General features: G+C 35.7%; 1 long non-coding RNA gene across 1 annotated transcript; it reads left to right on the top strand.

Annotated features, from left to right (window-relative positions):
* The first annotated feature begins 2,676 nt into the window (after positions 1 to 2,676).
* On the top strand, positions 2,677 to 3,689 carry LOC118170258. Its single transcript, XR_004752605.1, has 3 exons — positions 2,677 to 2,824; positions 3,018 to 3,195; positions 3,289 to 3,689. It is a non-coding gene; the product is annotated as an uncharacterized LOC118170258 (long non-coding RNA).
* The last annotated feature ends 9,832 nt before the right edge of the window (positions 3,690 to 13,521 follow it).

Raw genomic sequence — 13,521 nt, forward strand, 5'->3', positions numbered from 1 at the left:
ACAATGCCCCAACCCTGTGATATACATGCTGTTAGGATCTTCCTGCGAGGACAGTCCCATTAAGCCATGTGATGATCCTACCACAGTTAATATAGTTACACACTTACACAGCTACCTAAAACTGATACTAAATTATGAAACCAGCCAAAGTTTAGTAGAAAGCTCCACAGTCTGTGATGACTGCATGCAGCACTTTTCTACAGATCTCTGCGTCATTCAGCAAATGAATACTTATGCAGTCTTTTCTTTATATTCCCCACAGAACATGTGGCCCCAAATAACAGAATTTTTCAGTTCTGTGTAGGCCTCTCTCAAGAGTTCCTCAATGCAATGTAAATGTATTTTTCTGAAAAAGCAAGAATAATGCCAAAATCTATGAAATAAGGTACTACTGTTTCCTGTGTTACTAGTTTCTTATTTTTCTGAAAGGAGAAAAAAGGCAGGAATTAGCTACCAGTTACAGAAAATATTACCAGTATCTTTGGATGCTCATAAAACTTTGCTATGACCTGACTTGCAGATCACTATCCATAGCACTTTTAAAATTTTTACATTCAAAGCACAATGCCCTTTGACTTTCATTTTAAGTGCTGAAATCTCAGCTGTGTCTGTCTCTGTGAACTTCTCTTTCAAGGAGAACTATGTAAACTAGTGCCTGAGCACATAATGGAGCTCTCCCCACTGCAAGGATCTGTCCCCAGGACATCAACTGCAAGTTTGCATGGCCAGCCCTCTCTCCTCCTCTATTCTTACACATGCTCAGAATATTGCAAGTATCTTCAAGCAGTCACATGAAAATGAAGGATTTTATTTTCACTTTGACATAGTAAAAGATTTATTTCAAGTGTATATATGGAAACATAATGAAGGCTTTTTTTCTTCATTTGCAATTAGGTATTTGCTTTGGAATTTTTAACACTTAACCCCAAACACACATACAGCCACACTTACGACAGATCTCTGGTAAAAAAACTGAGGCCTGAATTTTCAGAGGTACAGAGCACCTGCAGTTCCTGTTGACATCAGCTGCCAGGCTCTCAGCACTACTGAAACTCTGCTCTTGGTTTATAGAACACCATTGGCATATTCATTCTTTAATGAGTAGTTAGCATCTAGGTGCACTTTAAAGTGATAAAGGCACAGATAAAGGAAGGAGGAAAAAGGTAGAGTTAAACTATGCAGAAAACCTATTAGTTCTGTTGTTCTCTATGCCTTATCAATCCTGTGTTTGACATCGTTCAGCTTAGCTGATATGTTTGAAGGTTAAGTAGAAATGGCACATAAAATGTATCCCTAACCATCTCTTCCTCTCACATAAAGAACCTTGTTTACCTTTATGTAGGTACAGCTTGAAGAACAAGTCCATAGGTTCAGTCAGTAAGGCCAACGAAGGCAAGAAGCCACAGGAAATCAGCTCTCCTGGTTAGCACTGGGAGCTGTACCTGGCCTACCTATGGAGACAAAAGCACACCTGAGAGTAGCTGAGTAGCTGGCTCCACCAGTGTGGCTCCTGCTGACTGCATTGGAAGCAGTTGCTGGCCAGCAGGTTACAAGAGCAATCCTACCCTCTCTAGGAAGGTTTCTCTGTGCTCATCTGTACTCCTTTTCTTATTTTCCAACCCATCAATTAAATTCTTCATTTCTGATGTGCATTGTGGAATACTTTATGACCACACAAAATTACTTTTCACTTGCCAAAGCAATGCTGTTGTGTACATTCAACACTAACTCCACCAGCCAATTCTCACCTTTCCTTTTCAGTCCTCCACTTGTATTCACTTGACTCTCACATAATAATAATAATAATAAAGTTGAACTACAGTGTTGTATAATATTTCTTTACTAATATTTAGTAATAAAAAGCAATTAAGTCTATTTCAGTCTATTACATATTCTATGTGAAAAGGGCAGTCTTGTGCTTTTCTAAGAGGGAATGAGCCTGTAACACATTCACTGTACAACCACACTGGTTGTGCAGTTCTCTGATGTTGTTGTAGATTTTCAGAAATAAGGCAGAATAAAGTAAGAATAAAATAAGAAACAGAAATATTAGCAGTTCTTCCACAAACAGCATCAAAGCTGCCACTCAGGACTCTCAAGGTAAAGTTCATTCTAGTTCTCAAGACAAAACAATTTTAGAGATTTCTTGAATATTTTGGCATTGTAGGAAAGACTTAGAAGAAACGGGTGCTACATTTATTTCTCTTGCAGTAGAGCAGTTTGAGAGATGAGTCAACAACCTCACTGTGATGGAACAGAACAAAGCAAATACTAGCAGAAAGGGCATGGTATTTGTTTTTGTGCACTGAGTTTCAAAAGCACATACACAGTGACACTATTTTTGTTGATTTGTATCTAGTAAAGTAAAACTATATTTGATAGGTTCAATTTTCAACCTACGTTATAGCTTGAGAAAATCATGCTGAGTTATGCTGATGACATCAGCTAATCGGTCTTATTAGTTACAACTGTTGAATGTAATCCTTAGAAGTAGAAGAGCTATGTTTTCTTCTCATGAATGAACCTTCCAGACACAGCCCTTTCTTCCAACAGTCAGTACAGACAGCAACCTGAAAGACATGATGCAAGCCTTGGATCAAGGTAGTCAATGCTCTATTTTAGTTTGTCTGAACGTTATTTTTCAATGACTATGTTCTCACTGTGTTAGTGGGTCCTACCTTCTAGCAGGGAGCAAAAGGGCAGTTTTGCATCCTTGGTAGCTACAGAGCTCTTGTGAAAACAGCTCCACCAGCATGGGACTACAACCACAAGAAATGAAAGCCTGTAGGCAAGGACCAGCAAGTCATACACAGCTATCATACAGGTGGGTCTCCTGCCTTTAGATCTGCAATGACCAGAGTGTAATGCTGGCACTTTAAACTTTCCTATCCATAGGTCTGCAAACTGGGATCATTCGAGAGTCACTGCTCAGCTGTCTCATCTAAACAATGATCCCACTGGATTTATTTGTGACTTCTGTCTATCTAACAATATTTTTATTCTTGTCATGTTTTGAGGATGACTATACATTCCAGAACTCATACATGAAGACAGAAGACTTGTTTTAGGAATACTATTACTGCTACAGATGAAGCGTTACATATGATAACTTTAAAAGAACAGAAGGCTCCCATTCAGATACCTACTGAAGAGATACCATGCCTGTACAATTGGACTGCTCAAACTACTTCACCAGTGAGTTCAAAACAAAAACTGTCTGAAACAAAAGGGCTGGGAGGTTTACTGGTGTTCAGAGCCTCTAATATATTAAAATGCCTCTTTTGTCAGATATCTGAGAACTTCCCAATGGAAACATTTTGTATCCCTGCTGAATCAACAGGTGACTTCAGAAAAGAATCCAAAGTGTGAGACATGTTTTGATTCATGATTACCCTGAAGAAGGATGATATCATATGCTGAGATGACAGAAAGTTATGAAGATTTGATAAAATGATGTCTGTGTCATCACTGTCTTTATTCCATACAATTAAGGGTTTATTCATGTGATGCTCAGAGTGGATAATGTTACACAACTTTCTATCTGAAAGACTTTTTAGATGCTTATTATACTTTCCTCAGATTTACAGATTATAACTGAAGATTCCTATCCAAATCTGTGTTTTTTTTTTTTTACTTTTCTCTCCAGACATATTGCTAGTATCCTTCTTCATCATTGTTTTTGCACACCACTTATGCTTAGCGACTTAAATGCAGTCATGAAAATGAAAATTAAGGAGTGCAATGCTAAATAAGAATAATTAAGTAAAGCCTTTTCATGCCTCTTATTTTAATCTCACCAAGAATCCTAACACTCAGCTAATGAAAACTCAAAAATAGCTTTTAACATAAGTAAACAGAGGCACAGAAGTTGATGAATATCCTCAAATCACATAAGGAGGCAATAACAGAAATACGAGTAATGTCCATAAATACTGACTTGTGATTCTTAGCTTTAACTGCGAAGACTTATGTCCTTGATATTAGTACAAATATCAAAGAGACTAACAACTGTAAGAAGAATTACTTTATGACAAAGGACTAGTGCTGTCAAAGTAATGATATTACAGCAGTATATCAACAGAAGAATAGCTATACTAACATCTATCTAATCTCCTATCCTATCTTCCGTTACGGCCAATAAGGCTGGTTTGGAAGGATTATGAGTATATATCATATACTGATATTTCTCCAGAATAGTCTTCCAGCTTCTAGCAACCCATACTTTAGGGACTTTCTGAGCCAAAGCTGTATACTTATATTTATTTATTTTTCTTTCAGCAATTTATCTAATAGGTTTTCTTAATCAAAATAATTTTTTCGTATGTCAAATACGAAACCTAAACTTGGAGGTAAGGAATTCCGTTGCTTACTTTGCTCTGCATGAAAGTGGATCTCTTCTGTGTGTTTCAAACTGAACACCCACCAGCTTCTTTTGGATTCCCATTCATACTAGAATAATACTACTTTCATTCTAATTCTGTAAGTTCCTGGTGCTTAAAATATTAGCACTGTGGTAAGTGTCATGTTTATTTATTCGTAGTAAAAAATCTATTTTAGCTTTTACAGAAATGTAATGTTTCAAACAGATTCAGTGGATAGAGCTGAATGGGCTCAGGACATGGTTATTTCATAGTTTTAGTCATGAATTATTACCCTGAAATTATTAACATTTGTTATTCTATGAAATCTCTGTGTATTTAACAGAGCTGAGAACTTTTTTTGCCAAATTTGGCGCTTAACACCGAAGACTTAAAGCTTTTCTCAATGGCTTCAGAGAGAAGGTTCTACGATAACTTTCTATCTCAGACTGATTTGGGAGAAAATAACAACAACAACAACAATACTAATAATTCAAAGTCCTTCCAAAGCATGAAGTTGTTTACATTGTTCTTCCAATACTGAAAACTGTTACACTGGAACAATGACTTCTGAGACTTTCTCAGAGTCAAATAATCTTAAACCATTACGTCTTTTAGGGAAGTCTACTGAACAGGCAATTTTAAGCCTTGAAAACTCTCATTTGCAGAAGCCTGAATGAGGTTTGCCAGAGGATAGCAACACATGGCTCCAAGTATTCAAACTCCTGAGGCCCTCCCTTCATGATGCACTGAGGCAGCCCTCCCAACAGTGTTCCCACTGTGTTCACTTGAGCTATTCTGCCAAAGGGGTGAAGACAATTTCTCCTTCAGAAGCAAAGATTATGAAAAGTGAGACCAGGAGGATCATAATTCTTCTGACCAGAGAATAAAGCATTACATTCCTTTGCCTTAGTACACAGTTCATCACCAAAATGCTTTTCTCCCCTTGAGTTATGGCAGATCTCTGAGAAAATAGTAACCTCTAACAGTTCCTTTTAATTTCTCAATTCACTTAAGGTACAAAGATCTGTGTCGTAGTCACCACCCCACCAGAAATCCTTCTGGAATCTGTGCAATGGAATTTACATTTCTATCATAATGCTTTTTAAAAACATTGTGGATAACTAAGTACCTAAAAAGCTTATACATTGTTGTTTAATAAATATTTTCCAGTATTCATTTATACAATCAGATAGTGTTTTTTTCATAAGCTCTCCACTGTAACACACTTGATACTTGGTATTTTAGAAATAAATCAGAATGTTTCTGTATTACAGTTTAAAAGTTGAACTACAACCGATGTAGGTGTATCTGAGCTTGCATTGGACTATCTTAAAAAAATAATGATAGCACTGTAGCCTTAGCAACATAGGATTTCCTACAGGCAAGCTGCCACATTTTTACTTCAGTCCTAAGGTTTTTTAACCCAGATTGAATTTTTACTACGTAACTGCTCAAAGATCATCTCCAAAGGAATGTTAAAGGGATTAAAACTGAATCAACTTCATGCTACTAAAGATAGCCAGATTAGAAAATAAATTAAATATCTTCAGTGAGGCATTTTCAGAAAGCAACAATAGACTCCCTCACTGAGAACTTAACAATCTCTAGAAGCTACCTTTTTTAGAATAAACTATTCAATAAATGCAATGTTCTGGGAAAAAAAAAGGAAAAAGGAAAAATAGAAAAAGAAGAAGCCATTTGATAGAGACAAGTCATGGTTTTAGATTAGATTTTCCTCTTCCATCTTCACATCTAACAGTGTGACATTTGCCCCAAAAACATAGCTCTAGCTTGCATTAATATCCCTGAGTACCACATGCCCCTGAAAGCAGTTGTTTTTGTAATATTTTCATAGTAGTTAATGTGAAAAAAATATTATGTTCTAACAAAGCGTATCGTTGGCACACAATTCATTCGCAGCTCCACTATAAAGGAGTTTCCCAGAAAGTCTCCCCAATAGCATCAGTAGAAAACAAATACATACATACATATATAAGAAGTTTGTGTTTTTTTAAAGCCTTATCACTGAAAGTGGTTTACAAAGGAGCTTGCTGCTAAATTAAAGTCTACTCCCTCAAGGACTCTTATGTCTCTTTCAAAATGTTTTTAAAGCATTTTCCTCTTCCATAGATCACTACAACGCCATGTAAATAAAACTGATTAATAAGAATTCAGTGAGGAGAGAGAGACATTTACCATAAAACCAGGAATGCTTTGAGCTCTGTAGAGATTCCTTTCTGCCACACACAGCTTGGCTGGAAACATTCCACTGGTCCCACAATGCACATGTTTTCAATTACAAACTACAGATTTTATCAGAGTTTAAGTTAATTATTTTATACCTCTGAGATGAAAGCAATTCATGTTTAAAAACAAATGTACATATCTTCCTATTTTAAAGCAATAATATTTGTGCTTCCCAAGAATGGGCTGCAAACCCTTTGGAATGGTTTTTTACTTTTAACATCATTGTGATAAGAAATCTATTCCTCTCCTGTGGTTTACCTCTCTTGTGTTATCAAGCCTTCACAGCATAATGAGATCAAAATTGCATCTCATTGCAGTCTATTATGCTCTTGTTATTTACACGCTTCTTAGGAAAAACAAACAAACAAACAAACAAACAAACAAAAAACAAAAAAAAAAAAACAAAACAAAACAAAACAAAAAAAACAAACAAACAAACAAAAAAACACTCTGCACTAGCTTTTGTAAAAATGATCCAGTATGTATTTTCTACCCACTGCTGTTTTCAATGTCCAAACTGTATCAAAGTAAAACAGCCCAAAGGAAATGAAGCAGTTTCTGTCAACATCCCCAATGTGCCGTATGAAGTATACATCCAGTATAATACTTGAGATTTATATGTTAATAATATCAGCTTGTATTTAATAAATAAATCATATATATTGTTTTACAAAATAAAAAGAATCATCAGTTATCACAGATAAATCTCTAAGATTTGTTACTGAAGTTTATGCCAAAATCAAAATTATAACAGTATGGACATGTATTTTGAAAATTGAGTGTTAATATATATAATACTCCATCCAACAAATCAATGATTTTCAGTCTGTCTTCTCTGAGAGTACACAAAGCCATGACATCATGCTGTCTAAAACTCGTCAAGAGAAAATTTGTTTTTAAGAACAAATATCAAAAAATAAGATGAATAAGAATTAATGTGGAATTAACTTCCATTGCCAAAAGGTTATTTTCTTTAAGGATACATGGAAAATAAAAACTTCAGATTTTTTAATTTGGACATACTACTGGTCTATGAGATAGGGGAAGAAACAGAGACCAAGGTTCTTCCATTTTGAGCTCTTGCCATGGAATTGCCACAGAGCTATAGGGAAGTTCACACTGTGCATCGACAATGATCAGTTTAGCAGTCTTTGTAATAGGAAGGACAATGTTTGTTAATCTAATTTAGTAAAGCACTATGAGATTTACATTTAAAAGTGTTATCTATAAATCTAAAGCAGAGAGTAAATATCCTAAAGCAAAGGAATGACTCATCAGCACTGAGATAATTTGTGGCAAACACTCATTACTTCAGTTAATTTGTTGTAAAAAAGAATAAAACCATAACAAACATTATCTGGCCAAAATAGTACTGAACACAAAGGGCATTCTGGAAATAATTTCTGCCCTTCTAGTTTCATACTAATTGTCATGTAAGTTAACAGAGGTAAAAATCACCAGCTGGAAAAGTAAAATGTTTCTTTTGTTTCTTGAGTGGGCCTCAGAAAAGTCTTCTACACCTGATTAACTAACATTGTGCTTGTTTTGTGGACAGTAAAATGTAAAAAGTTTTCCTTTTCCTGTCAGCAAATGATGAATACATGTGGAACAGATTATTTAATACCACTAGACCACCAGGGAAGAAGATTTAGGTGAGCAGCAGCAAAGCTGTACCATTTATTTTTATTACCATGCATTAAAAATTACGTTTACAGATAATTGTTTTTCTCTCTCCAATAAACCAAGATAAAAAAAAAATCAAGGAGAATATTTAATAATACCAGACCACCAGGGAGGAATTTTTAAAGTTGATTTTTTAATGGACAAATTAGATTTTCTTTTTTCTTTCTTTCGTTCTTTTCTTTTAAATTTCCAATTATTTTTAACTGCAATTTGTGGAGAGAAAATTTGAAAATAGAATGACAAAATGAGTTTTCAGCTGGGGGAGTTTCACACAGATTAAGTTGTCCTTTTATAAGGGTAATTAGCTAATCAAATAGTCCCTCAACACCAGCAGTTTTATAACACCTGTGTAGCTGCCCACATGTTATATAATGTTTTGCAGCTGTAGGTCCTCCTAGGTCCAGTCCTATTTCTTAGTATTCTTTGTTATTCCTGCTCCCACTGAAGGCTGATACTACTGCTATCTGTTTCTGTAGGAGTGTTCCTGGGTACTAAGTTATTGAACTTATTTCACTTTCCTGCCAGAAAAAAATAATAATAATAATAATAACAATATGCATTTTATATAAACATCTATTTTCAATTCCCAATTCCAACTTGAAATTGAAGGATTGTGAGAAAGGTCATTTGCTTCTGTGACGCTCCTTATGCTAGCAACCACCCAAAACACTGGAAACATAAGTAGTCAGCTTGCTTATGTGAGAGCTCCAGATGATTTATCTATGAAAGGAATTTGGGGCCAAATTCTCAAGTCAATATTCATTAGCTAGACAAAGCTGATATGGGCTTCAAAGTCAGCAGTGATTTTGCCTAAGTAAAAACAGCAAGCCCGTCAGGATCTGATAAGTATCTGAAGCCTCAGATTTACAAAAAGAAAAAGAAATTAAGCCACTGAATGTTTAGCTGTTTGTCTATTACAGTATGAAGGGAACCAGATGTTGCAAGAGGAGTCCATGCTATTATGTAGCACTGGTCAGGTTCACACTATTTTCAATTTGAAGAAAACCAACAATTCTGCATGCACAGCAGGGCCATAAAAACATGCAGTGACACATGAATGTGCAGTGAACTTTTTCAAATGTGCACTGACTTTTTGAAATATAAATGTTGGCTACTCAGAAACCACCTACAGCTCGTACTGCCACTGCTTGGATCTGTGTTTGCTATCATAAAGTTGCTATAGATTTTTTCTCTAATGCTACTTCAAAAAGAAATATATCTGCCTGGAAGTCAACATTTTCTGGATACACTCTCAACTCTATCCCAATTGTTTTGTCCTCAAAATACACACCAACCAACCATTAGATTAAATGACAACAATGTACTCCTTAAGAAGGGCTTAAAAACTTTTGTACATTGCTCACACATGACCACAAGACTCAAGCAACAAAGTACTCAGCAGCCTACAATGGCATACTGCTCATCCATCTTGTTTGTTTCTAAAGAGACAGGAACCTAGTCTGGAGAGCTTGTGCTTTCACAGCCAACTGCTCCTGGTGTTGCTGGCCTTGGAAGTGTGTGGCATAGTGTTTGCTGTGGCCTGTTGCTCTCAGTACCAGCAGATGTTGCAAAGGCCAGAAGAAGAAAGGCCTGCTCTACCAAGAACAGTTCATTTTACAGTTCTTACACCTTTCTTTCCCACACCTAGTTCTCATCTTAACCTCCCATGCAAAGGCAGCTGATTTTCCCTTCTTCCTCTTTCTCTTCTTTCCCCTTCCAGAAGATTCAAGAAGCTGAATTTCTACTTGGAAGAAAAAAAGGGTCCCCAGAAAGACTGAAAGGGGCAGATAGAACCATATACCTGCCCAGTCACCAACAATAGACTCAACAAAGATGCACATCCAGAGACCTATTTCTAATCTCTTTCACCTAACTGAATGCCTACAGAATACTCATTCCTCTTATCTGACTAAGCTCTCCCCCAGACTTTGTCTGCACATGGCAGAAGTGATTTCTTAGGATTTCTTACATCAAATACCATGATTTCACAAACCTCAAGTTCTTCAGAGCTCTATTGACTCCAGAAACCTCCATCTTCACCTACAACCTTTTACAATTCTCCCTCTGAAGCCCTACTGACCAGTGTCCACTTTCATATCTACATTTGAACCTTCCTTCTCCCTATCATCTTTAGACTCCTAAAAGCCTTCATTCTGTTCTTCCCCCAAAAGTCTGTGCCACTGTAAAATTAAATTTTGCCCACATTATTAGTTCTACTGAAGAGTCAGTCCAAAGTTCATTGAAATTGTTTGAAACTCTCCCAGAATGCTTAGGAGGGTTGTTTGATGTTGTTGTTTGTTTTGTTTTGTTTTGTTTTTAATTAAACCTTTATCTTGAGTATAACCTTCCTATACTGGGGAAAAGCCAGGAAGTTTGTTTTTTCCTATACTGTTCTCAAAACCTAGAAGAGACAATGGAATGTGCTGGTAAAAACTTAAATCTGAAAACGATTAATAATTTTTGATGTGATCCATGAAATTTCACATATTTAACTTGTGGGCACATCAAAATCTTAAATTTTAAAATGTAAATCTTTATTTTTCTTCAGCTGTAGCTGGGAAGGCAAAGTAGTAAAGAGCACTCATGTTCACAAGCCATTCAATATTACTCTATGTGCTTGTAAACAAATATGGTAAGTAAGAAGGAAAAGGAGGGAGAAAAAATGTTTCAAATGAGATTTGAAATGAGAGGAAGAGTCCATGAAGCAGAGGAATGGGAGTTACATACACTTATCAATAGCAGAAAAGACTGTTATGAACATATGAACAAGGAGAAAAATGTGCATTTCTCTTCCCTCTCCTGATCTTTGATCACAAGCAACATTCAGAATTTATTCAAGTTCTCAAACAGCAGCAACAACAAACTGATTTTAAGGAGACACTGTAAATGCAACAGCATATATTTTGCTTTTGCCAATGGAAGTTGCTTTCACCTGCAAATTTAAACATTAAGAATGAGTCCAATCAAGAGGCTGTGCTTCTCCCCCCAAGATACGTTTTAGTGCATTGATCATAAGGTTTTCCAGTTCTTCAGATGTTGTAAGGGTTGTTTCACATTCCTCACAGAACAAGTCTCCTTTTCCTTACTCTTCATAGCAAGTACATGAAGAGAACAAGAGATACAAATCACTCTGGAAAAAAAAAAAAAAAAAAAAAAAAAAGCTAAAACTAGGAGAGGCAAGTAGCATAGCACATAGCAGTTGCCCAGAGCAACTTCTATCTGATGAATGAAATAATGATGATGGACAACAAACTAATCCCTATTCCCAAGGTAAATTCTGGTTCACTAAGTAAGTTAGTAAAATCATCAATATCATTATTACATTTACCTTACACAGCAGCTGCACTGTTCCTGCTGTTGTATTTTATTTTGACCACCTTAGTAAAAAATCTTCACCATAGTTATTCAAATGTGCAGGCTCTGATATCAAGGGAGAAAAATAGAAAACCAAGACATTGTTAGTGAGTTTACAATATGATTTTATTCCAACAGTTGTATGAAGTGGATAATGAAAATATTTACAATGTTGATTCTAATTCCTTTGCCCCTGGTCTTGAAATGCAGTGACTTTCTTAGCACTGGAATTGTCTTGCTAGTATTTTACTTTAATTTTGCCTCTTGAATTGAGTGAACATAAGAAGAAATTCTATCACTGAAAATAATTTGGTTTTGAATTTTTAATGCTAATGAGCATAGATTTATGTAATATTCATGATGCCTTGCACTTAGCACTTACAGTTTGTTAAGACTCAAAAGCACTTTACAAACATAAAAATGATATGTAAGGGTCACTCATAACATTTTCCTTAGAATGTCTACTTCCTGTGTCACACTACAGAAGACAATTCAAAGCAGTCCAGAATAATATAAGCGAAATATTATTGTCTGAATTTGATTTGGACATAAGACGTCTAGATAAACACATCTTTCCTTACAGAAACTGTCATAGGTGGTCAGAGCCCTGCATTAAATATTCCCCAAAATAACAACACATACAGAGAAAGAACACCTCCAAACAGCTTTGCTCCTGAGCACCATAGTTCAATCCTAGGAAATAATAGTACTGATGGCTGACAACTTGCTTCACACATTTCTTTTATTATTGTCATATTTATCCCCTTTGGCAAGATCTGCACCATGACAGACCTAATTATGCAAAGTCTCAAGACCTCTTTTCATAATTTTGAACTTCACTGGATATAGGTAGATGAAGTTCAATGGAACTTTTAATTGCATGAATAAGCAACATCTCTGTGCTGGTTTTGGACTACATTCCATCGGAAAATAAAATAATTTCTTTTCCTGTTAAGACAGTACAGCCTAAATCCCAATTGTCAATGCTTTCTTTACCTGCTACTGTATTCCATGCAATACAGAAGCATTTATTGTATTACTTTCTCTGGGAAGATATTAAGTTTCAACTGTAATTTCTGTAATGCCGTATGTGTAAAAGAGCTTGATTCATGCATGCTGCATGAAAAACTCTAGCCACTCCAATGATTTGTTGTCACTGACATACAAAGGAAACCATATTTGGTAAATTTAGTCTCCTTCCCTTGTTTCCCTGTTCTAACTTCATAGTCGTCAGGAACAGCTGTGTACGTTGCCAATCACCTTCCTAAAAACTAACAGGCCTCCAACTGACAAAACTTGTATTCTGCTGCTAAATTTGTTTTTAATTATATTACAAGTAAGAAAAAAAAAATGCCCCAGCTGTTAACACTGACTCAGAAAGGCCAAAAGGAGATGTTGAGCAGACATTAGGAAATACCTCAAAAAAAAAAAAAAAAAAAAAAAAAGTAGTTCATCATGATTTAAGAGTAGATATTTCTGGCTTTGAATGAACTCTGAAATATTCTTAGATGACAGATGAAGCAATAGACTTTGACTATTATTTTCAGATTATAATGCCTCAAATTCTACTTCAAAAACACAGCGTATTAACTCTGTGTTTGCAGGTAAATACTAAACTATTTGTCATAACAACTTTATAGCTTTGTGTTTCACCTCGTCTTGCCTTGATTGCTGAATGTAATAGGGCCTGCTTTATTATGCCCATAAATTGAGTCAATTGACTTATCCTTATATCCTGTTTCCTGAACTTAATGAGAGATTCTGCATCATTAGGAAAACACATCATCCTACAACAGGATCAAAAGCAAAGGAAGCCTGATAATAAGTCATTTGGATTTCAGAGAACATTCACAGGCAAACTTTTGGTGGTTTGACC

This window comes from Oxyura jamaicensis, chromosome 7, assembly GCF_011077185.1.
Source record: "Oxyura jamaicensis isolate SHBP4307 breed ruddy duck chromosome 7, BPBGC_Ojam_1.0, whole genome shotgun sequence".
NCBI lineage: Eukaryota > Metazoa > Chordata > Aves > Anseriformes > Anatidae > Oxyura > Oxyura jamaicensis.